This window comes from Pteropus alecto, unplaced genomic scaffold, assembly GCF_000325575.1.
Source record: "Pteropus alecto unplaced genomic scaffold, ASM32557v1 scaffold177, whole genome shotgun sequence".
In the NCBI taxonomy this organism is placed as follows: Eukaryota; Metazoa; Chordata; class Mammalia; order Chiroptera; family Pteropodidae; genus Pteropus; species Pteropus alecto.
In genome coordinates this window covers 10,632,346-10,658,529 of record NW_006442207.1, presented here as the reverse complement: position 1 = coordinate 10,658,529, position 26,184 = coordinate 10,632,346, and the positions used below count along the sequence as shown (strand labels likewise).

The following is a 26,184-nucleotide window of genomic DNA, read 5'->3' as shown; positions in this document are numbered from 1 at the left end:
CTCCTGCTATAACAGGAAATGCTTCTCACTTGTATCTTGCTTTCATTGCAGTAGAGGTAGAGGTCAATGGAATACAGGATAGGAAGCATACACCAAAGCATAATATACTTAATTATATGCTTAATATAAAACAAAAACAAAATTTTCAAGTTTTGAAAGTAGTAGCTATTCCATATCTCTTTTTGAATACTTTAATACAATTTCCTTAAAAAGCCATGAGATGGCCGCTTATGCCCCACACAGGGTAGGGGTGGGTGTGGTGTGTGCATGCATGTGTCAGGGAGGTGGTGGTGACAAGTACCTCGTACATGTACACATCCACACGAACATCTGTGGGAGCAGTGGCTTTACCCAGTACCCTCTGTCCCCACACACTATGTCCAAAATTAAAAATTATGATTTCCCAAGCATATTGTGAAATCCAACTATTTTACATACAGTTCAGAGGACTGGGAGAGCAAAGGGCATTGGGAGCATTTCTCTTGACTCAATGCTTAACTGTCCCCAATTATTTTACCTTTATTACTTGGTCTGTAACTATTATTGCAATTAATACTTGGTCTGTATTTGAAACTATTCAGATTTTTCAATAGACTAAAGCAGAAAAAGGAAATATTTGTTTTTCTGACATACCAGCTATATAACTACAGCCCTGGCTCAGCTAATATGGACCAGTTTCCCAGTGTGCTGGCATTCAGAAGTCCCTCAAAAAGAAAAAAAAGCTGTCTGCTATTCCTGGAACAAACTCTTGAGATGGTTAGGCAGTTAGCTAACTAGGAAGTCATGTCGATGGAAAAGTAAAGTACAATAGACTGGATAAGTCTTGTTATCATTTCTGAAGAAAATTAAAGTAAGTGGATGAGGAACAGTGTTTTTCTATCTTTGCGAAGAGCGAGCAGAGACTGTTCCAGCTGCTGTCACCCTCCCCCTTTCTTTGTGTAGCAGAAGAAATAAATCCCTAGGTCCTGATAATTGTGTTTCATCTCTCCAACACTCTGTGCTTCTTTCATATATACCCCCATGGGGAATTATAAAAGTTATTGCCCATGCTGGCTAGCCAAGTGGTAGCTGAAAATTTCATTTGTGTAATTATCACTTCTGTGTTTCTGATGTATAATTGCCACGATTATTCTTTTAGGTGTCATAAGACTCGCAGAAGAAGAGCGACTTTTTATATAGACCTTTTTTTCCCAATGACAGAATCCAAGGCTGTCAAAAGCTCTAAACTACTTATGTTGAAAAGACAAGGCCTATATGGGTTAGAAATGGAAATATCCAGTAGGCACCTCTTAGAGAAAAGACTAAATGTGCATTTCTCTGGATGTAACACAGCTTTGGCTGAGACAGAGACTCTTTAAACTGTGGTTTCGTCATCTATACAATGGAAACAATATTTTACTTGTCAATTTCATAATGTCCTTAAAAGGACCAGATATGATCAATTGGACATTTGAAATTTCATTTTTCCATTTAAAATGTATAATTTTAAGTTATAAGTTTTTAAGTAGTATATCTATTAGCAGTTCTGAAGACTATGACACATAAGCGATTTGTCATTTTTCTGGGATGCAAATTTGAATACTGTGCATGGTGAGACTGTGTGTCTATGACACTCGGTAACAATTGAATAGGTCTAATTTACTTCCAGGAATCCGCATCTCAACCTAGCTTTATATTCCTCTATTCTTTAAGTCATAATTCTTATGAAGCAGTTAAACAAACAAAAAGTAGTTAACAGCAAAAATCCTTTAACTACTTCTTTGGGAGGGACAGTGCAGAGTGAAGTGGTACTGGAAACAGGGGGGAAATACTGGGGGGAGAGCAGTTATGCCAAAAACAAGACATTGAAATGAAAGATGATGTTAAAAAGACTTTTGCCTTGTGGTATGTAGACAAATAGGGTGAACATGCGATTTATAAGTAATATTGTCCAAGTTATGTGTAATTTGGAGATTTGCACATGTCTACAGATAGATCCTTCATAAATATAAAGTTTCTTCTCCCATACCACCTTCAAGGGATGGAAAGTAGTGGTCTGGAGGGGACTCATAGGAAGAACAACACCGTAATCCAGAAGTGATTTCTGTCAAGGGTACAGGAGAAAGAATCGACCACACGCATGCCTCATACTTACTCTCTCGTCTACAATGACAATCATTGTAATGGCTGTGAAAATGCATTGGAAATCATAAGGGGCTATCATTTTTATCCATTTCCCTCTTAGTGCCCCACAGTACTATGGGTTAGGCAGAACATGGGGCATAATATTCATTAGTCTCAATTATAAAATCTTCATTTAGAGATAAAAATTTCTTTATGAATTTTAGATGGTCTAACTTCATCAAGCAAGTTCACCTAGAAATCTTACACTATAGAGTAACTCAGCCATCAAACACATGCCCACAGCATAGGATTGACTGACACGAAAACTCCTCCTTTATATGTGTGAGCCTTTCACTCATCTGATACCTGGTCAACAGATGGGTCATCAGGCCTGTCTTACTTACCCCATTCATCAGCCCAACTGCTTCAGCAATGATAATCTGTTTGGAGAACACAGGAGTGGAATGACTGTGCAAACAAAATCCCTTGGGCAGAGCTATCATGGGGAAAAAGCATGTTTTGTTTTGTTTTGTTTTGTTTTGTTTTGTTTTGTTTTGTTTTGTTTTGTTTTGTTTTGTTTTGTTTTGTTTTTTTCATTTTTGTTTTTGTTTTTTTAATGTTTTATCTCCTACAGAGTTGCAAATGAATAGTATTTTCACTCTTCCACTAGAAGATATTTAACAAGCATGCACATTCTGCAGTGGAAAAATTGTTTTCTTGCACATCCAACGTGAATGTTTATTGTGGTTCACAGCTTTGCCTGTGTGGCCTCTCGCCCTCCCTAGGTGTTCGCCCTCTTCAGGAATCTTTTTCAGTGAGTTCATAGGCATCTTAAGCCTTGCTGAGTTCTATGTGTAACTCGACTGGCATCTAAGTGCCTCTGGTCTCTGATGGCATTCATTTGTATGGTATCGTGAGAGAGAATATTGCCAACGTGTCTTCCTTAATTATTCTCTCACTCTTGAAATGTCAGGGTCCTTTTGTTTCTCTTCCTTGCCATCGCTTCAGGAGAGTGTTCTGATAAAGTAACACACTCTAAGGTATAAGGGTCTTAAACTCCTACCCTTTTTCTGGGGCGTTTGGATTGTAACATGGACTGGTCTTGAGAGTAAGAAATCCTTGAAGACATTAACAGATGTAATAGAAGTTCTAGGTCAGCCTACTTCAGGGGCTATAGGGACAGCGTCCTTGAGGGCTGCTCTTTGAAGCTGTTGTGGGCCTGGTTGCAGACTGAAGAGTGGCTGGTACACGTGGATAGTTAGGATGAGCTCTAGGTCTACTGCACTCACTCAAGGTCAGCTTACTAATTGTTCATGTCTAGGACAATTGTGCCAGCGTCTTTTTTTCTGCTCTTTCAAAAAGGCCATGAGGGAGATTGGGAAGATGGAAGAACAAAGCATGTTCCTCCTGATGTGTGTCGACAGGAGGTCCTAGGGAAATGTCTTTTAAAGGAGAAAGGGGTGGAATAGAAAAAGAGAACAGACTAAAAGTCCTTTTGTTGCAGTCTTTCCTTTCCAATCTTTCATTGTTCTTATTTTTTCCTAGCCTCTGTTTGCATGCATGTGCTCTTTTGTATGTAGGCTAAACATTTTACATGTTAAATTGTATACTCTGTCTCTTCTCTTAATGTTCTATTATAACAATTTTTATGTTATTATAGAATCTTTATAACAATCACTTTTAATTGCCTATGCAACACTTTATTCTATAAAGAGGCATACTTTATTATTGTGTTTTATTTTTATTGGACATTGAAAAATTTCAAATTTTTTAATAATATCAGTTTCATTAATATTTTATGCATATTTCTTTAATACCTAGGATTGTTTTCTTGGACCAGTGGCCTAGGTAACCCAAAGAGGAATTTGATTGTGTTTTCCCCACTCTCAGCAGAGTGTCACATTTAAGCAGTATGATCCAAATGCAACGCTGAAAGCCTTTCAGAACAACCTAGCTTTTAACTGAACATTTTTCTTGAAGGGGATTGCAAAGAAGCATTGCTTCAAACAGCACATAGCAAGTCTTTCTAAAATTCCTTCGTCATATCTGTCTCCACAAAGTCCTGAGCATCATGGTAGTTTTTCCTTTTCCTTCTCGTCCCGTGGGCTTTCAGTCACAGAGGTTTGTTGTCTTCTGTGCATTCCTTTCCAGACTCCTCCCCGCACCACATACACACACCCTCTTTCCCAGTTATCATAGCTTTTCTCATGTAGAATGATCTACCCCTCTCTTTACCTCTCCATCTATCACTCTCACCCCACCTTCAGCAAATCAGTGTAATATCTCTTAGATGTCCACCCCTTAGAACATTGAGGAGGGGGAATTTATAACTGTTAGGTTTTAATGTTTTTGGTTTAATTACCACTAGAAGGGAAATAAGTACATCAAAATACACACATTTCGAGTATCTTTAATACTTGCAATTAAAAATATTAACAAAGTTGTATGTTATTATATTTGCCTACATATAACATATGACAGTATCAGTCTATTTATGGGAATATTTGCTTCTTCCTTGTGGTAGGCAGCCTCCAAGGTGGCCCTCAATGATCTCTGTCTTCTAGAGACCATGCTGTTGTGTAGTCCCCTCCCTTCGAATTTAGGCTTAATTTAGGGACTTGCTTCTAGTGAGTAGAATGTGGCACAGGTGATGAGATTTCACTTCAGAGTTTTAGTTTCGAAAGACGATGGTTTTTGTCTTAGGTGTGTTCTCTTGCTTGCTTGTTCAGAGCAAACCATCATGTTGTAAACTGCCCTATGGAGAGCCTCAGGTGGCAAGGAGTTGAGGGAGGTCCCCAGCCAATAGTAAGTGAGGAACCAAGGGCCTCATTCCAAAAACTTAGTTCTAATAAGGAACAGCTGAATCCTGCCAACAATTATGAGTGATCTTGGAAGCAGATCTTTCTCCAGTCAAGCTTTCATATGAGACTGCAGCCCTGTCCAATGTAGTTCTTGTGAGAGACTTTGAGGCAGAGGCACCCAACTGAATCATGCCCAGATCTCAACCCATAAAACAGTGAGATAATAAATATTTGTTGTTTTTAGCTGCAAATTTGGATAGTAATTGTCATAGAAATAGTAATAAATACACCTCTCCTTGATCATTATTTCGCTTATTTATTTTTGAACACAAGGTAACTGCTCTGTTTTGGACCACTTCCTCCATGTTCCCTTCATTAGTGTCAACCTCAGGTGTTGCATTTTGCTAATTGTTTAGGTCTACCGTTACAGTAGGGAAATATCATAATGTCCTGATATTCCTGGCCTCCTGATGCTTAGATTCTATGGAGTTTGATGATCGAGTAGCAGACCTCAGAGCCTTATCCTTAGCCTGATTGAGGCTCATTTAATATAATGAGGTTGTCTGACCTTGCTCTGTTCTCTTCTATTCATTCTATTCATTCTATTCTATTCTATTCTGTTCTGTTCTGTTCTATTCTATTCTATTCTATTCTATTCTATTCTATTCTATTCTATTCTATTTCTATCCTACATTTTATGGCAGGATTGCATTTTCTGAGACTATTGTTGATTCTGAATGTGCGTGTGTATCTCTGTATATATGTGTGTGTACACATACATGAGCCAAGTGTGTACATGCCCATTTAAAGAAGTAATAATTTCACTTAAGGTATAAAAATCCCTCGTGTCTGGGTCTTAGACTTACCTATCAGCCTGGTAGCAGCTGTGGGTGTGGGGAACACAGGGCAGAGATTCAGGAGGTGAAAATGGAAAAAATTACATTGAGATAAAGTAGCTGCTGTGAACCCTCTTGCACCTTTCTCTCAATTCATACTCTGTAGATCTTAACTGTTTTTGGATGTATTCTATGTTTTGCTGCAAAAATGGGCTCCAGCTATTCAGCCAGGAACCCAGTTAGACCCTAGACTAAGGTTCCTGAAGAAATATATGCCAGGTCATCCTTAGGCTATTAATGCATTATCCACAACAGACACAGAGTTAAGGAACAGGCAGAGTGGCTTGAGATTGCTTCCTGGAAAATCAAGGCCTTTTCAAACAAAGTTAACATTATGGGCTGAATTGTTGAAGCTGCCCTAAATGTGCATGCACAATTTTGCAAACACAGTCATTTGCAATCTCAAGTAATGGGATTTAGGCATCGACCTGATATAAGGGATCAGATTTAGAGGCCCTTTGCAAGCCAGGATATGCTACAAATAATATTTAATTTAGCGCTCCCTTACATTTTTAAAATGGTGAAGCAATTTAAAAATACATTACATTCAAAATAATACATGCAAGGTCAAGAGGGGAGATATGAAAGCTCAGCTTGCAAGCAGAAAATGGTTTCTACTTTGCTGGTGGGGGCTGCCTATGCTGTATGTCTGGTTGCATCTTGGCCTTGGAAGAGCTATCTTGATGCTAAGAGCAAAATCCAGTGCTCAAAATTTATACATGGTAGTCTGCCAGGGCACCGAGGAAAACAGAATGCTCTCCTCCTTGAATGTAATCAAGATGTACTGGACTCATGTGATAGTTCTGTGAGTTCTAAGAAGGAAGGGAAATAAGGAGACATATGTAGCTATATACCTAATGGCTTCTTTACTATGAAGAGAAGAGGTCATATTTGACACTGCCTTGGGAAATCTGAAAATATTTGTGTGTTAAACTCAGATTCAGAGGTAGCCAAATTCACTCACCTAATCCAGTATAACAAAAATTCCAAGATGGAAATGGAAACACCTTCCCTATCTCTTTCTCTAGCTTTTTGGTCAGTGTCTCCAGAATTAAAGATTCATGATTTCTAGATGCTTATTCCATACCTGATGATTATGCAGAGAACACGAGAAATATTTATTCAGCTCAGAGACAGTGGAATCTCATTGATAATAAACTTTTAGAGGGGGGCAAATTTGACTGTTCTCACAGTGGGCAATATTTCAGCCAGTTATTGTCTTTGAGGGTGGGGTTAGTGGAGACCCCAATGGAGTAAAGTGCCTTGACTGCCGTAGTCTTTCTGAAACTCAAATTGTTCATTCAGCTCCTTTCACGAAGAAGTGGGGAGAGTGAATGCGTTGATAATAATGAGTTGCTCAGCAGCATTATGAGTAGGGAATATGAGAATTGGAAGGTCAGGAAGAGGCCTAAAGAGACAAGAAAGCCAAGGATTTGAGCTGAGCAGCCCAAGGAGAAAGCATCGAACTGAGGGCTTGGAGGCTGTTTAAAATGTAAGTTGGTTACAGGGTTGCAGGCAGGAGGAATCATCTTCTTTCTCCCCAGGGATATCTAAGGGTGTTCAACTCCAGCGTGGGTTGAGGCATGTATTTGTCTGATCAGGCTGCCACAACACAATACCATAGACCAGGTGGCTTAAACGACAGTTTATTTCCTCTCTGTTTTGGAAGCTGGAAGTCTGAGATCAGGGTGCCAGCGTGGTCAGTTTCTGGTGAAAGCTTTCTTCTTGGCTTTCAATTCAGTCTATAGAAGGGTAGAAAGCTTGGGAAAACTTCAGAGAAGGAATGCGAACTTTCTAGAGAACTTCTCACAAAGAAGAGTTCTATAGCATAAATGGCTAAGGCTGATGGGAAGAGATGGAGAGACAATGCCAAATCTATAAAACTAATGTTAGAAGGAAATGAGCACACTTTAACTACTTTATTCTGACTGTAGACACGATACAAGCTTATTGTAGAAAGTTAAGAAAACACAGGAAATTAAAAAGAAAATAATTACCTATAATTTTACTACCTAGAAAACACCACTTTAAAAAAATCGAATATTTCCTCATAGACTTTTACCCTATTATAATATAGTATAAATTGTGAATATATATTTAAGTTTTTATCACAATTGAGATCATGCAGTTAATAGAATTTTGTACTTTTTAAAAATGAGCTTGAACACTTTCCTATACCATCCTCTATACTTTCCAAACGTGACTTAAAACTTCTTACTTGCATTTTATTCTAATTAGTGGATACATAATAATTGGATTATTCTTTTATCATTTAACATTGATCTTGCTTCTAAACTTTTACTATTAAAGAAGGCATTAGAATGTTGTTTTGAAAACCTTTACATAATTATTTGTTCAAGGTCTGATAATTATAATTTTTAAGGTAGACTACCAAAACAATATATATAAATATTGTCAGGCCAAATTGTTTTTCAGAAAGTTTATTTTCATTTCCACTTCAACTAGTAAAATACCATTTCACTATACCTCATAAAATTTTAATTTAAAAAGTAATCTAATTTAATATGTAAAAAATGAATCTTCCTTGTTTTAATTTGCATTTCTTATCAGACCGGTGAGTTTAGACATGTTTTCATATATTTATTAGCCATTGTATTTCTTTTATGCGACCATCTGTTTTTGCTTCTTCTTTATTATGAGTTCTTTATATGGTCTCTCATTTTGTTTCAATATTATCCCATTTGTTCTTTGTGTTTTAATAGCCTTATGATTTTAACATACTTTTTAGTTTAAAAAATTGATCAAATCATTTTACTTTTCTCATTATAATGTCTTCTATCACTTTATGTTCAGATATGCTCTCAACCTATGATCATGTAACTATTACCTGAAGTTTTCTGATTTGTAATGCTGCTTTATTAAATATATAATATATAGTACGAATACTATATATATTAGATAACATATCAGATATAAAAATACTGAACTTTCTCCTACATTATGCTTCAGAAATCTCACACTAATATTTCATCCTGTGACTATATCATTTAATCAGTTTAATAATTTTATCCATACTGATGGATATTTTGAGAATTTATAGGATAAAATCCAATGATCTGTCTCTACTTAATTCTTTGCCCATGTTTCTGTTTCCTGCACAGGAAACTGGTCATAAGTTTGATACCCTTGAGGTTGGTGGCATTTTTCATCTTTTATTCTAACGGATTGGTTGGTCCTCTGCCCTGAGCTGGACTTCACTGTATTTAGTTATTGTTTATAACACAACATATTGCCTGGCTGGGCAAATCTTTTCTCTTGAAAAACATAACAAAATAAAACAAAATTAAATATCATTTTCTTTTTTTCAAAATATTCTTGGCTTATCCTATTTATTCATCCAAATGAATTTAGAATCACATTGTCATATTCCAAAATCTTCCAAATTCAAATCCCCCACCTAATTAGACTATTGATTAGAAATGCAGCAAAGCTATACATTCATTTGTAGACAACTGAAGCTTTTTCAATATTCAGTTCCATTTTTGACCATATGGTTTGTCTTTCGTTTTATTCCATTTCTATGTGTCCTTAGGAAAGTTGTATAGTTTTCTTTACAGCTTTAGTTAATATTATTTCTAGAAATTTTCACCTTTGGCGCTATTTTAAGTAAAGATATTTTGCACAAGGCATCTCTCTTCAGACCTAGCATGACTGAATTATGTAACCATGAGGTATATCTCTTATTTGTCTACATGCATATGTGGTTGGTACCCTAAGATTCTTTACAACATAAATAAATTTTGTTTTTAACTCTAAGTGTTTGGAGAATGCGATGTGACTAGGGATTTATTTCTATGGGGATTTATTTGGGAATCTATAGGAGGCGAGCTCTCCCTTTAATAGTTGTGTAAACCTAGGCAATTATCTTTAAGCCTGATGTTCAACCAGTCAGAAGGGACACCAGCTGGTATACCCTGCCACTGCCTCCTGGCTGATTGTCAGTCTTCTCAGCCTGGCACATAGTAAGTAGTTAATAAATATTAGCTACAACATTAATAATGAAACAACTTACAATATGAGATGATAATTGGAAGAGATGACTATCCTCATTAATTTGCTGACAAATAGCACTTAGCATCTCTTTGAATCTAAGCAAAGTTGGGAATATCTGAATATTTTTTTTGCCCACAATCAAATCCTATTGTCTGATAGTCAGTGTTTGTATTTCTGATCTGTTTTTCCAGCTGTCAGCATATGTCTTCTTATTATACTTGTTAAACTATTTTTAGAGGAAATTATTTAGGGCTTGATGTTAATAAAAATAAACAAAATTCATAAGACCATAAAGTAATTATTGTGTTGTATCAGACCATGTGTGCTTAACAGATGTGATATAAATGTTGAGAAAAATTCAAGCAGATTGCCGAGGGACTGTGGCCAGAAATGGGAAACACCAAAAGAGTATTGGAGGAAGTGTTATAATTGCTCAGAAGATGAAGGGATCAGGTTAGCCTGGTATGCCCATCAAAGGCTTCTTGGAGGAGAACTGAAAAATCTTGGAGTGAATTGAATTGGTAAGTAAGAAAGGGAGAGAAATTTTTCTGGAAAGGGAGAATAATTGGAAGAAAGTCTGTGGCATGGTATGTTTGGAGAACAGTTATTAGATCTGCTAGAAGAGGATTCTTAACTTCAACATTTTGGACTGGACAATTATCCTGTGCATTGCAGAAGGTTTAGCTAGATCTCTGGTCTCTGCTCATAAATGCCCATAGCACTTCTTTAGTTGTGAAAATGTCTCCAGATATTGCCAAATGTTCTCTGAGGGACAAAACGGACTCCCGCCCTCTTCACCCCTGCCATTGAGAACCACTGTGCCAGAAAAATAGGATTTGCATTGAGAGACAGTGAGAAATAAAACTAAGGATGTAGACTAGATTCAGATTGTGAAGGGGGCCCTCAAATATCAGGTAAGTGGTTTAGACTTGTCTTTCTGAGTAATGGAGGGCATTCGTCTTTTTTGCAAGGAAATGACATGATATTCATGTTTTATGAAGATTTATTGACGTTTGCCACTTTCCTTGAGATGCTCAAGTGCATTTCTGTGCAACTTTCTGTAGATAGATAAGGTACTGCAAATCTTTTAAAGCATCTTGATCCCAAGTTCCATTCTCCAATAAAAAAATATGAAATTGTAGACTTTTTAAAAGTGTATACCTAATATATATATTTTTACATAATACATTTTTGTTTATATTTTATTGATATAACGTTAAAGAATTTTATTAAATTAAGGATTTAATCATTTTAGTACAACACCTGTTATTTTTTCTTGCCCTTTTGTAATTTTTATACACATGCAAGTAATTTCTCACAAATTTATAGTTATATTATGTCCCCAGTTTAATTTTTTGTTTGTTTGTTTGTTTCACTCACACTTGGCCTATATAATTTTCTGTTTGTGTGCATAAAGATCGTTTCGATGGTGGCAGAATGTTTCACTCCATTAATATACTCTCATTTATATTAAAGAGTTATGACAAAGTTAAAGTGGAAAGGACCCTGAAAGATGATCTGGTCTAGTGATTTCTCCAACAGTGCTTTTGGAAGCTCTGTGGAGGTTCTAATAAATTGCCCCAGGGACCACCCGATACATAGAGAAGCCTATAGAGTACTTAGTGATCAGGTCCTTGGCCTTCTAATATTTGCTTCAGTCAGAATGACTAAGCTTCCTAATTAGTTTTATATATTAGGCTTCTGCAGAATATTACTTTTGAAGGTTGAAGACCATTCATTAAAGAAATAAACAAAAATGTTTACAAAGTCATTGATCTAGACTGTTTTCCCCTCAGTTTATGCAAACCGTATACTGGCATAGCAATTTTCAGTTTATCTTTTCTCAATGCTTACATCACCCTGAAATGTTCAACTATATAGTGTAGACAATGCCTGAATGGGTAGAGTCTGCCAAATGACCTAAGCGTGTTGTGTTAGTGAGGATGCTACCTGGTGACTCTCTGCTTTATGGTCTCACCTTGTTTTGGTGAGATCACTGTCTACACTCACATGGACATGATTTTGGTGATTTAACTGCTAGTTCATGGAGCTGGGTGTGAGGGAGGATGTAAAGCTATGGTGATTGGGTTGGAAGAAATAGACCCTTTTATTTGCTTGGTAGCAAATAGCACTGAGGATCACTGAGTCACACTCTAGCTTGTTTTGTTCTTAAAGGAGTGTCTACAACAAGAAATTTCTTTAGGAAATTAGGCTTTTTCAGCTGTCAGCATATTGCTTTTCAAAGATAGCAGTTTTCCTCCTGCATACATGTTTTGTGCATATCTGAATTTAGCAACCGGCATATGCTATCACCTTGATCCCCTTTGCTTACAAATACAATAAGGGACAAAATTCTGATTCAAGAATCCATGGTGCTTCTTAAATTCCACAACCACCCCCCCGCCCCAAACACACACCTCCCTCCATATCAGAACACGTTCTTCTCCTTTAGTTATCTCACTGGCATCTGCTCTTTGGAAAGGCAGCCTGGATGATGGATTAGGGGCATGCTCCACCCCTCTCCCTGCTGGCCAGCCGTGTCATATTCAGACATTCTTCAACCTTTTCCCTAACAGTATGGAAGAGAAACTGTCAAGTAATTTGGGCAGAACCGTGCACAATGGAGGCAGGAAGAGAGCCCCCGGGGAATCTCTGCTCTGCCCACTCAGCATTTCCAATGATTTTGAGGAGACTGGAGCTTTGAAAAGGTCAACCCCTGGAACCAGTCTGATCTATAAAAGGCACCAAAGTATGCAATAATTGCCAAGGAGTCAGGACGAAAGCACTGGGGGGTTTAAAATGGGATAGCTGTGATGCTGGGCATGAGAAGTCCAAGTGATGCTGGGCATGAGAGGTGCAAGATCCTGCTTCATACATTTTATTAGCATTATTGTCCCCCTGTTTAACAAGTATCATTAAAAGAGGTGACAGCGAAATAGAACAAATGGAGTTGGGTTTTATGACTCTTTTCCAGTTTTGTGGAAGAGGAGATTTGGAACGTGAATTACGTAATTGGGAAACTATGCCTTCCTTCTCTTTTCCTTTGATTTCTTTCATCCTCTTTTTTTTTTTTTTTTAATGTGAGATTTGTTAGGATTTTTCCAGAGCTGAGAGAAATTCAACAAATTGAATACAGAAAATTTGTGACCTTGAGGTATAATGGAAAGAGAGATTGAGTAGGAGTTAGGGTTTCTGGGTGCTAATTCTACTTCTGTGATTGGAATAATGGCCAGACATTTCTATGTATTTTCATCTGTAGAATTAAAAGGTCTTGGAAGTTTGGTCTAACGATTTCATCCCACGAGTGAGTCTGTGATCCTCTTGCAACATAGGCGTTGATCTTCAGAGCTGGGTGGTGGCAGGAACTGGAAATTCTGTTCACTCCAGTGATAGGGAGAATTCTGTTTCTGAGATGATGGTCAAGGGACAGCCTGCAGTGTACTGACCTGAGGTGCTTGTTAAAAATGCAGATTCTTGATCTGCATCTCTAGTTCTGGACCTCAGGAATTTTCTCTTTTAACACCCTCTCCCAGCATTTCCATTGCATATTATGTTTTAGAAACCAGAGGAGGTAGTTGGGCAGTGGTTTGAAAACCAGGGAGGCAAGTCAGTGTGGTACCAGGTGTTGTATGTGGAGAGCTGTCGACTGGGACCCCATACCAAAAACCGTCTCCTTTCTCTGCAGTATTTGACATTCATAGTTAAAGAGTAATTGCAAGCAATGAAGACATTGCCACCTCCAGGCATCTTTTAAAAATGCATACAATTCATGCTAAATGAGATAATATATTTAAGTGTGCTTTGAAAACTATAAGGCATTATTAAAATGTTTTGTAACTGTAAAATGTTGTATAGATGTTAGTCATTGTGAAAATAATGCCTCTAGTTTTTATTAACACTACGACATGAATGAGGTTATTGATTTTCTCTATGTTCCTTTAGATGTACTTACTGAGGAATTCCATTCAAGAGATGGTTTTGCGTCCCTACTCTTACATAATAGAATTATGCATTTAAACACGTTGCCACGAAACTTTGCGGTGCCTTTTAGGGGTATTTCCTAAACCCCTCGACCGTGAGCTCATGTGTGTGACTTGTTTTCTCCAAGTTTAGCCTCTGTGACCCAAGCAGAAGCTTTTAAAATACCTGCCCAGCTGGGTGTGCCTCTGTTGCCTCTTCTATCTCATGGTGGCTGTAGCTCTTTATCCCAGACCCTGTAATGAATACATGGAGCACGCCAGAGCCCACACCTAGATGAGGAGCCAAGTTCTACCCAATTCCTAGATTGGAGCTGACCTCCCATAGAGCCCAGCCTAGACAAACTAACCCCAGCTTGCCCCCAGATGGTGAGTAAGCCACTGACTTTGGGGATGAGTCATTGTGTAGCAAAAGCTAACTGATACAGTAGGACAAAGAAAAGTTGAGACAAATGAACACATGTCTGATTCAAAGGACAGCGGTGAGGTACCACGAGAAAGGTACAACCTGAGATAGAGGGATCAGGGGAAGCAGCATCAATAAAGGCTTCACGGAGAAGCATCTGAGAGGAATTTTGAACGATGAGTTCAATTACAGGCAGAACTTATGTATGTGGGCCTTCTGGTGTGACATAATGGTGGGCATTTCAGGCAGAGGATGGAACAGGAGGAGGGCCACAGAAGTGGGAGAGCACAAGATATGTTTAGAAAATTGTTAATTGTTCAGGCTGTCACGAAGTTCAAGTCCTATGCTTGTGGGGGAAGAGATGTTGATGAGGCTGGAAAGAAGATGAAAGTGAGAACTCAGAAGTTTTAAAGACCAAGCTGAAGATTTTGCAGTGAGTGCAGTACACCTTTGAAGGGTTCTGCTCAGGGCCAGGCATGTTCAGAACTGGCCTCTAGGAAAATCATTCTTGCAGTGGGATGGAGGGCAAAGCATAGAAAAAAAGAGACAAAGTCCAGGTAGCCTATTAAAAGTCCGTTATAGGGAGTGTGGGTGCTGGGAAGAGAAGATGGATCTCCAGAAAGTTCTAGAAAATGTGCTTTGCAATGAAAAAAGAAAAAAAAAATCTCAAAGAATAGAAAATTAATCTGAATCCTTCTCCCATCCTAGAACGTTGTTTTCTGACTTTATAATATCTAAAACCTCAAATTCTACTTGGAAATAAATCAACAGGTTTAGAGTGACCACAGAGTTATAGACTTTACAAATAAATTTTTAATGAGCATTCAAATTCAGCATGATATTTACACACTTTGTGGAAAGCTATGCTCTGGAGTTAAGTGTAATTTTCCCCACTGTAAAAAAGCACAAAACAACATTCCCGAAGTGGCTTTATGTTTGTTTGTTTCGGGGGTGGGTGGATGTTGTCGTCAGTGTTCCCTTGCTACATAGACTTTGAAGTAGAGAAGTGTGTGCAGGAGATTTCATGGGAGCTCTCAGGAATAACACGCCCTTTGAGAGGTGAAGGGCACATCATGGGCAGGGGAGAGGATGGGCTGAGATGCAGGTGAGCAGCTGATCCTATGGGAGCTGTGTCGCTGGGGTGGCCCTTTTGAGATGTCCAGGGCCTTCATCTTCCATGGTGACCAAGCATAAGATATGGGCTACCATGGGGGGAAAGGTGTGACCTTGGTGAGGTGGCTGTCACCAGCTGTGGAAAATGCTCAGAGAGAGACTCAGCTGAGAGTCATCAGGCGCTCCATTCCAACACGAGGAGTGGGGTCTGGATAGCACCCCACTGTATCTACTACAGGGAGGAAAGGGGGATCTACTCCCAATTTTTGTCCTTCTTCTTAAGAGGGAGATGGATTTTTTTATAATATAAGCAACAAGCAGCAACACAAGAATAAATAACATTAAATAGCAATGCTAATAATAAGTTATTTATTGAGAGCTTATGCTATCTCAAGCAACGGGCTGGTTCCATAGCATCCATTATGCAATTATCTTTTTCATGAGCATGCAGTCAGATCAAGTAGTGGTCCAGTATCCAGGACTGGCTGCAGACTGCCTCGTCTTGAATCGTAGCTGTAGTGCTTATTAAGCTGTGTGATCTTGGGCATCCAGGGCCTCACTTTCTTCAGGTCATTAACACCAACAGTCTGTCCCATAGGGTTGTGGAAAATGTTATTTTTCCAGCCAGAAAATAGTGGGCCTGGTTTTTCTGAGTTTAAAGCCCACACTGTCAAGTTTAATTTCTGGTGTTTGTCGGAGGCCGGAGAAGGGTGCCGCAATAGGGATCCTGCTCAGGGTGTTAGGTATTTGGGGTGTGGGAGAGTCAGGGCCAAAAGTACAGTGAAAGAAAGAAGTGTGACAGGCAGGACGGTGCAGAAGACGGTCAAACTCACAGTATTCAGGTGCCTTTCTCAAGCAAGACACCAAACCTAGAGAGGCAACACGTCATTCTTTTGTACTGAACCTTCCTTAGTGGTTTAAACGTCCAAGGAAGTTCTATGCTTTTGAATTTGCCTCAATGCCATGGATTGTGTCTATTTAAATGCTTCTGTTCAGGCCTACCACAGCACCAGGCTACCTCAGACCCTTTTTGATGGAAGAGATGGTATTTTAGGCTCAGAAATCTGTCCTGATTATAAAAAGAGGCTCATCACTCCAGGTAGGATGGCTGGACTGGGAAGTGGGTGAGACCAGCGAGAAACAGCAGCAGTGGGGAGGTGACCATGGAGAAACTCACTGTTGTATGTCATTAATCACTAATTGCCGAATGATTTTATTATATGGCAGCCATAAAATATCACTTGAGGTTTTACAGCCAGTTCTAGCTTTAAGAAAACAATTCCTTATGTCAAAATGGCTATTAAATTAAATGATTTCATATTAAACATCCTATGGACTTCAGATGATTTATGAGGCTGTGTAATGAATAAGAACCTTTTCCTTTCGGCTGCTGAGAGGGTATCGGCAGCCGTTTCTGGAACAGCTGTGGACTTTGGAAACCCGGGAGAGACATGCTGGTTTCTAAGACACCCCTGGATGCTTACACCTGGAAGGGATTCTTGAGAAAACAGACCCAGAACTCTCATTTTACAGATAAGGAAACTGAGGCCCAGAGAGGTAAAATGACCCACCCGGAATCACTGTGTGGACAGTGGTGTAGCGCTGCTGTTACTAGTAATTATGTGTATTTTTTTGTTATTTCCACCTGTCCGTACTGTCCCCATTTTGTACATGACAAGCTGATTCTTAGCAAACTGTTTTGTAGGTTACTTAAATATAACCACTTCTATGATAAGGTGCAGTGTCTTTTAATGACACCTATTTGCATTTGTTGCCCTGAAGTTGCTTTTATGTGTTCTAGGTCATGGCAGACCCAGAAAATTACCCGAAATAAAATTGTTTTGTCCTTACAGTGAATTTCCACTGAAGGGTTCATTCAATTTTATACTTGGAGCTCTGTGGGGCCACTGGATATGTACCAGCCACAGTCTTTCCTTCAGAGAGTTTACACTCCAGCTGGGAGATCTGATCACATGGTGTCAAATGCCTAAGTATTTACCTGTGTGATCCAGATAATTTGTGTCACTGGAAACCAAAGGTCAGTGTAGGTCTCAGAGGAGGTGGTATTTGAGCTAGTTCTGGCAAGATGAGACCTAGCAAAGCCAGTAGAAGGAGAGTGGGAACATTTCATCCAGAGCAGCAGCAGGAGACAGAAATAAGTGTGATGTTTGGAGATGCTGAGGAGTTGTGGCTTTCTGAAACACACTGGACGTGTCTTGGCCAGGCAGGCTGTGATCTTGTTATGAATGACTTAAAATCCAAGCAGAGGAGTTGAAACTCCCACAGTTCTTGTTGTCTTAATGTTTATTTTTGTTGACTTTTCTTATTAACTGACCATATGTACTTATGTCTCTCCCCAACTAGATTATACACTTTTTCTAGGCAGAAATCCTGCCAGATTATCTCCAGATACCTTGCTTCACACAGTGTTAGATATTTGAATAATTAGAGGGAGGAGAAAAGGAAGAAAAGACAGACGGTAGGAGGGGGAGGAAGGGAAATAAGGAAGGAATGGAAGGAGGAGGGAAGAACTGACCTGCCTGCTGTATTGATAAAGGGCCCTATGGAATGAGCCTGGAGAGGTTGCTAGGCTTGAGGAGCTGATCTGCCCTGGAGAAAAGAACAAGTCAGCCACGAGTAGCCTGTGGAGTCAGGCTCAGCTCTGCAGTGGTATTGGTGTCCTCAGGATGGCATCTCGGGGCATGCTGCTAGCTGCCACCATTCCTGCAGGTGGCCCTAGAATGCCACCCTAACATTACTTCTCAACTCATTAATTACTTTTTCAATAAACCTCTGTTGAACATCCATTAGGAGCCAGGTACTGTAGTAGGCACGAGGATATAATGGTAGGCGAAACAGATATGATCTCTGCCCCCTTAGCACTTATAGTCCAGCAGGTGGTCAGACAGTGATTAAGTAATCAGACAATTAAGGATGTAATTGCTAACTGATAAAAGCAATACAGAACAATTAAAGATTGTCATGTGAGTGTAAAACCAAGGGACCCAGCATAGCCTGGGAGTCTTAAAGGCCTGCCTTAATAGTATATGTATAATAAGGAACCTAACCTAGTCAGATATACATATATACTTAACAAAACCAAAATGCAAAGGGTTCAAGGCAATGAGGAGTTTTCGTGTATGGGGTCCATCTGTCTTGTTCCATACATAAGTGAGTCTGAGGAGATTCACTAAGTTGTGGATGGCCTCAGTAGTCCTGGTTCTATCCGAACCCTCCTCTAAGAAATTGTGTGTTTGCAGTTAATGGACTCTTCCCTGGGCACTTCAGCTTCCCTAACTGCAGAATGAAAATCTGTATCAGCATCATTATTACTCAAAACGTAGTCCAGGGGCCTATGCTGGTCCACGAACTGCTACTGGTATGCGAAGAAGTAAGTACAGATAAGTATATCCATTGAGAGTCTTTAGAAACTTGTATAGCAATTTGACATTTGGTGGTATTTTTATTGCATTTGCAAAAATATCACCCTGCAATGGTTAGGGAAAGTATATTCATCCCAAATGGTTTAAAAACAAACTGCAAGATGACCTCTGAGAACCCTTCCAGCACTAAGAGACTTTGACTCTATATGGATGGGGTAGAAACTTCTAGATCATGTTAAAACAAAACAAAACAAGGCGAGAGCTAGAGCCTAGAATTGAGTGATGATGCATGAGAAAATGTTCATCTAGGAAGAACTCATTCAGCCGGGTCCTCTGGGATGTTAACCAGCTCAACTCCAATGCACTGATAGAAGACAGATGTCATGATGTATCCTCGGAGTCAGAAGCTGGTATTCTAAGAAGAGAATCACAACATGTTCTTTCCTGACATTATACCTGATCTCCAGGCCAAAGCTGAGCACAACAGACTTAGCTCAGAGCATCTTTATAAAGCAGGTTAGAAGAAAAAGGAAAGAAAAATCCAATAAACTCAAGTGACCAAATATATATATTTGATGTTTGTTCTTTCTTAATCCATTTCACTTCCATCAAATTGCTCCAAAGCTACTTTGATTTATAAATGGAATTTAGGAAGTGAGAAGTATGAAATATAAGCAATTTAAACTTTGAAAAGTAGCTCCCATGAAGCAGAGTAAAGGTACTTAAAGGATTTCTATTTCCCAAGACCCTAGAAACACAACGAATTAAAGTGTCTCTGTTTAACTGCCATTATTGATGGTCCCCTGGGTAAACACTCTGCTTTATAAAAAACTAATATTCAGAAAGGGTTTTTTAAAAATTAATATTCATTCATGAGCTCATCTGGTGGAATGGTCCACAATGACATTTTGTGTCCACGGTGCACAAAAGACCTGCATTAATACTGAGAAGCAACCCCTCCCCATCCCATTCCCACTAAAATCTTACCCTATGAACATTAGTTCCTTGGCTATCCTTTCTTCAACATTCAAGGTAGGAGTAGCTATTCCAGGCACATGGTCTTGATAGGAAATAGTGGACTTGAGGAGGTGGAAATGGACAAGAGGAGAAGGATCTGGAATTAGAGATTGAAAGAGCTGGAGATGAGTGAGGAACAAGTTGGGGCTGCCACTTCATTGGCAACAAAAGGCTACTTTGTCTTGCCAGGAGCACAGCTGGTGTGGGATTGTGGATTTGCCCTGCATTGGATCATTATATCTAGAGACCTAATTGGATATGTTATCATTGTAGGCAGCCCCTGCATGTTACTCCATTCTTGAAGAAAGAGAATCAAAGTAGTCCAGCACCAGCCATGACCTGCGCTTTCCACTCATCTTAGTTGATTAGCCAAATAACCCTAACAGGCTCCTCTCCTGGTCCTTATGTGGGCTAATTTAAATCTTTATCACTCACCTGTGCTCCCTACTCCCTCTCCATCCCCTTACTTGCAGCAATCATTGAGCCTTTCGTCGCACCAAAAAAAGTATGACATGTAATTGCACCTTACTTTTCCTTGCTCCCCTTCACCCCAAATTTTCTCTCTTTCCTTGTATTTCTCTGCTCTGTTAAAAGACTACCTGTACCTTCTTAGGGAACGTAAATTCCCATTTTCATTTTAAAATCTTGTCGCTTCCCACCTTTCAGGAGCATTGCTTCAGCACTTAACTCTCTAGGTCCAGTATCTTCAAATGCTTTCTTCCTTTCCATGTAAAAAATATCTTTTCCATCCTGAAAAAAAAAAAAAGAAAAAATGAAACAAACCCGTCTTTTTTTCCACTCAAGTGACCTTCCTATTTCTCTTTTTCTCCATTGCCAAATTTTACGAAATTCTTTAAAATGATGTACTTCCTTACCCTCAAACCACCTTTAAATCCACTCAGTCTGGTCTCTGCACTACTACTCTTTGGTTGATGATCATCAGGGACCTCCCAGTGACAGATCTTGTGCTCTCTCTTTGTTCTTCATACTACTGGATGTCAGGAAATGTTCTCACTCTTTCTACTTCCTTCCAGAGTCTTTGTCCTTCCTTGACCACTGTGATTTTCTTCTGTCTTCCTGACCATTTCTGTGCTGTATCCTTCACTGACTTTTTTTGATTTGGAGACCTCATAAATAGTGGTGTTTCCAGGATATTTTCATCATTGTCTTGTTTGCTTTTTTTTTTTTTTAAAAAATACATTTTTCCAGAAAACCAGACCCACTATCATCATTACTGTTACTTCCTATAAAGACCACCAAATCTTTTGCCCACTCCACTCTCTCTGGAATTACAGGCACACACTTTCTATGTCCTATGAGACATCTCTTCCCTAATATTGCTCAGATATTGCTGGATAGCTCTGCTCTGATAGTTCTCGTATACTTCAGAGTCCACACTGTCGATAACAAGACATATCGCCATTCCCCCAGTCACAAAAACTGCATCTCCCCTTTCTCCCAACTTGCTTAAATTATTCCTCCTGATTTCTTAGATTATTTCAATTAAGAATATCACCATTCCTCTACTCGTCTGACCCTGAAATCTCAAATCACTCTGGACTCCATTCTCTCTGTCATCCCCACCCACTGGACCCCCAGGCCAAGTGTGATACCTGCAAGACTTCTTCCCCAACTGCATCTTTTTTGTTCCTAGTGGCATTTCCTTAAACCAGGTCCTCATCCTCTGTCGCCTGGACTGTTTTCCTCTTCTGCCTTCTCTATCTTCAGGTTAGCCACTACTTGAGTCAGTCCTTTATATTGTCTTGGAATTATTTCTAAAATGCAGACTAAATGATGTTACCCTTTGATTCAACACTGCTTTTGAAGTCAAGAGAGAACTAGATGAGAAATTTAAATAAAAATGTAACGACAATGAGCCTACCATCTCACACCTGTTAGAATAGCTATAATCAACAGGACAAGTAATAACAAATTGGAGAGGATGCAGATAAAAAGAAACCCTCATACTGCTGATGGGACTGCAAATTGGTACAGCCACTATGGAAAACAGTATGGAGGTTCTTCAAAAAACTAAGAATTGATCTACCATATGATCCAGCAATCCTTCTAATGAGTATTTACCCCAAAGACTTGAAAACCCATATCTGAAAAGACATTTGCACACCGATGTTCATAGCAGCATTATTCACAGTGGCCAGAACATGGAAGCAACCGAAGTGTCCTACGATAGATGATTGGCTAAAGAAGCTGTGGTCCATAAATATAATAGAATATTACTCAGCCATAAGAAGAGATGAAATAGTGCTATTTGCAACAACATGGATGGACCTCAAGATAATCATGCTAAGCAAAATAAGCCAGACAGAAAAAGTTGAAAATCACATGATATCACTTATATGTGAGATATAAACCTAAAAGCAACAAATGAACAGGACAAATAGAGACTCATGGACATGGACAATAGACTAGTGGTTACCGAAGAGTAGGGGAGAGCGGGGAGTAGGGAGTTAGATGGGATAAAAGGAGCCAAATATGTGGTGACAGAAACAAATCTAACTATGTGGGGTGAACACGCAATGTAAATATATATATGCCTTACTGTTAAAATGTACAGCTGGAACTTATCGGATTTCATTAACCAATGTCATCATAAAAAATAAAGAAAGAAAGAGAGAGAGAGGGAGGGAGGGAGGGAGGGAGGGAGGAAAGAAAGAGAGAGAGAGAGAGAGGGAGAGGGAGAAAGAAAGAAAGAAAGAAAGAAAGAGAAAGAAAGAAAGAAAGAAAGAAAGAAAGAAAGAAAGAAAGAAAGAAAGAAAGAAAGAAAGAAAGAAAGAAAGAAAGAAAGATTTTAAAAATGTAATGACACACTGGTGAGTCATGATTGCTTATGAAGTGCGTACAAAAATTTTGTGGACAATGATGAAGAAATGATGATGAGTTATTGCTCCTCTATTTTTTTTTTTGTATATTTGAGGTAATTCAAGGTTGTCAGTAAAATTATGTCATTCTTACATACTTGATTTCTAAATGAACAGAAATCAATTGAATGACAGCTAATGTGTCTGCAGCCTCTTCTGTCTCTCTTACTGACCATAGTAAGCTGCTGTTTTGGACAGACTGTCAAGAGATGTCGTGAATGCAAATTATTGCTGTGTAGAACTTCACTAAAAATTATTTGAGCTTTTCTCAACATAGTGGTATGCCTACCTGGTTGTGTATTATGTGAACAGCATCTACTATAGAATTTTTCAAGGAATCAGTATTGAAAAAAACTAGAGATTAAGTTCCAAACCTTTTAGCATGGCATAGAATGCCCTTTTACACCAGATACCTGAAACATTTTTCCAAACTCTATGCCACCTACTGACCTCATCTTACCACCCATACCCATCACTCTTCTGTGTACCTCCCGTGAGATTGTTTACCTGCAGGTCTTCAATCATGCATCCCCTTTGCCAGGGCAATGAAGGCAGGTGTGTAGCTCCAGGCAAATTATTTAATATTTTCTAAAGCAGCGGTCCCAAACCGTCTTGACACCAGGGACCAGTGCTCCTATGATAATCTAATGTCTGATGATCTGAGATGGAGCTGAGTTGGCTCTGAAGAGTGGCTGCAAATGCAGATGAAGCTTCGCTGACTTTCCCACTGCTCACCTCCTGCCATGCGGCCTGGTTCCTGACAGGCCACAGACCAGTACCGGTCCACAGCCCAGGGATTGGGGACCCCGTTCTAAAGTTTTGCTGAAAAGTAACCTTAGTTTTGCAACTGCCTGAACCCACTGTTCACATAATTCCAGCGTTGTTAAGAGCATGCTTTCTGAAGTTCATATGTTGGCTCCTTCATTAGAAGCTCTAATGTTTTGAGCACATTTTCTAAGCCTCAGTTTCTTCCTTCGTCTACTGATGATAATGATGATGTCTACCTCACCGAGTTACTGTTGAGATTCTGTCAGGTAATGAACCATGCCAGGGGGTTCTTCAGCTCTTCCACACACTCAGATTGGTTAATATCTGCAACTCTATCAGTCAGTACATGGTAATGCCACGCTCAGCTGGAGTCAACCTCACTTCTCATCTCTCCGAAGCATCTAGGCTGTGGAGTAAATTAATTTTCAGCACGTTAGATGTTGTCCCAAGGTAATTCTCTGTGATACTTTCCAGCAGGGAGGCGTTGAAATGCCATTCCTCTCATAATTAATACATTGTACTGTGCTGCACCCATCGGCAGATGGATTTGTCTTCACACATTCTTACTTGACAGAGGTCAGCCATCATCTCTCTCCATGTGTCCTTGTGCGCTCCTGGCAAGCTAGCCTCTTTCCTTTCCTTTCCCAGCCATCCTTATTCCACCGTGCCTCCTAGTCTAGCCAAATCCTTAGCTCACTGGCTGAAAGTAATTATGATATCAGGCTGAAGTTCGAGTGGAAGGACTCCAGTCAGTTTAAATTTAATTTCTAACTGGAGTCATTCAGCCATCACATCATCAAACACACCACATTTATTCCTCCCAACGGTGGGGCACGTAGGAATTGGACTCTTCCCAACCTTCTCTCTGCCCCTTAGACTCACAACTGGTTTCAGTTCCATTTAAAAATTTCTTGAAATGTTATTAGGATTGATGGGATGACCGTTTATCACTATTGTCAGCATCTTTGCCTTTCATGTCATTGTTAGACTTATTTCACAGACGAGGGAACTGAGGTTGAGAGTGGTTAGGTAAGCAGTCCAAGTTCACACAACTTAATTAGTAAGTGACAGAGCCAGGCTCCAGCTGAAGCTTACTCTAGAGCTATTTTAACTACAATTTCGTTCCACCTATATGTGTTGGATGGGTGTCTCCTTCAAGGCAGTTTTCAGATTCAGCACCAAGGAGCTTTCTGGATACAATAGACCTGACTCAGATCCCTGATCTCTTTGGAGAAAGGGAGAAATCCAATGTCATTTATCTAAGAGCCACTTCCCAGCCTGTGATGAAAGCTTCATATAATCTCTTTCAATGGAAGCACCGTCCCCAGCCCTTATGAGAACCCTACACTGGAGGGAGGCAGCTCATCTTCTCCACAAACCACAAGACCCTCCCTTGATAGCTAAGTAGGATGATCTCAGTAAAGCTGACAAGATGTTTCCATGTTTGTTAAACAAGAACCATTTGTTTAGCTCAGGAGCATCTGTTGAATAAACAAGATATCCGATGTGCCATTTGCTCATTGGAAATTAACAAACCCTTTAAAAATGGCAATTTGTCAGGAGTTATATGAGGCAGAATTCATTCTCAGCAAGTGAACAAATTGAAACTTCTTTCCCAGACTTCCTAGAATCCCCCAGAGCCAGTTGTGCAGAAAAAGTTGTTAAATTCTGCCATCATTAAGGAAAATATGCAGAAAATGATGGGGAAAGAGAATCGGTATCCTGTTAGGGAAATTAAGGGGTGTATCCTCCAGAACAATGGGTATGAGCTGTTTTCCTTGTGGGTTGTGTTTCCATTTGGAGAATGTTGTTCTTCTGAATGGGAGGCAACTTTTTCTCCTCTCATGCTGCTTCCAGGCATCATTTGGTAAAACTGTCATCACAGCATTATTCCTGTATGTTGCTTCCCGTGGAAAGGGTTTAACTTGCTACAGGAATAAAGGAGATAGAGAAAATAATAAAAGAAATGAAAAGTCTGTCATTTCTCTCAAGTGATGCAGCAGCTACTGGGCCACTGGCTAAAATGAGTATGGTCCTGTTTTTCCTATGAAACATGAGAGCTTAATAGACTTAATCCTTGAATGAGCACAGTGTACTGGCACCAGGTGGGCCAAGCATAATGGACAGCGAGTGAGAGCTAGCATTTACTGAATGCAGGTGCCTTGCTAAACACATTATTGGCATTGCTTAGCTATACGCCCACAAAGCTCGATTGTTACTCCCTACAATCTACAGATGAGGCAACCAAGGTTTAGAAAAAGGTAGAAATGGGATTTAAACCCATGCGGTCTGAGAGCATGTCGACATGATCACAGTGTTGCATTGCTTTAGATAGTTTTTGAAGATGCAAGGTCACTGGGGCCCTTCACTGGGGTGGAGTCAGAGAAGCAGGCTTTGGACCCATGAGCCCTACCCTAGGCAGAGGTGTAAGTGTTTTAGGCAAGATCTTTCTGAGATTCCTGGGAATATCTGGCTGGCCTGAGGTTCATATACTGTTCTTGCTGGGTTGCAATTCAAATTCTTTATTTAGAGGATTTTGCTGATGGGAGAGGTGATTGAGCAAGGCGAGTTCTCAGGCTTTAAATAAATGGGTCTCTCTGGATTCTAGTCAGAAGTTAAGGAATTAGCCAACTCTGGGCCCAGAGCAACTTGCTGCCTCATCTCCTCACATTAGCCCTCTTAGCAATTGATCTTATAAACTTTCCGAATCAGAGAAATTAAAGATGAAAAAGGGCCTATTAAGTGATGTTGCCCCAGCTCTGGACTAGGTGGAAAGACTCCCAAGAGAGGATTCCAGAGTGTCTGGTTCAGTTTAGCTTTAATTGTC

The 26,184-nt window shown here is 39.5% G+C and overlaps 1 protein-coding gene across 1 annotated transcript in view; it reads left to right on the top strand.

Annotated features, from left to right (window-relative positions):
* The window catches only part of SORCS3 (sortilin related VPS10 domain containing receptor 3), a 523,893-nt gene that overhangs the window by 338,673 nt on the left and 159,036 nt on the right, over positions 1-26,184 (top strand). The window lies entirely within an intron of this gene.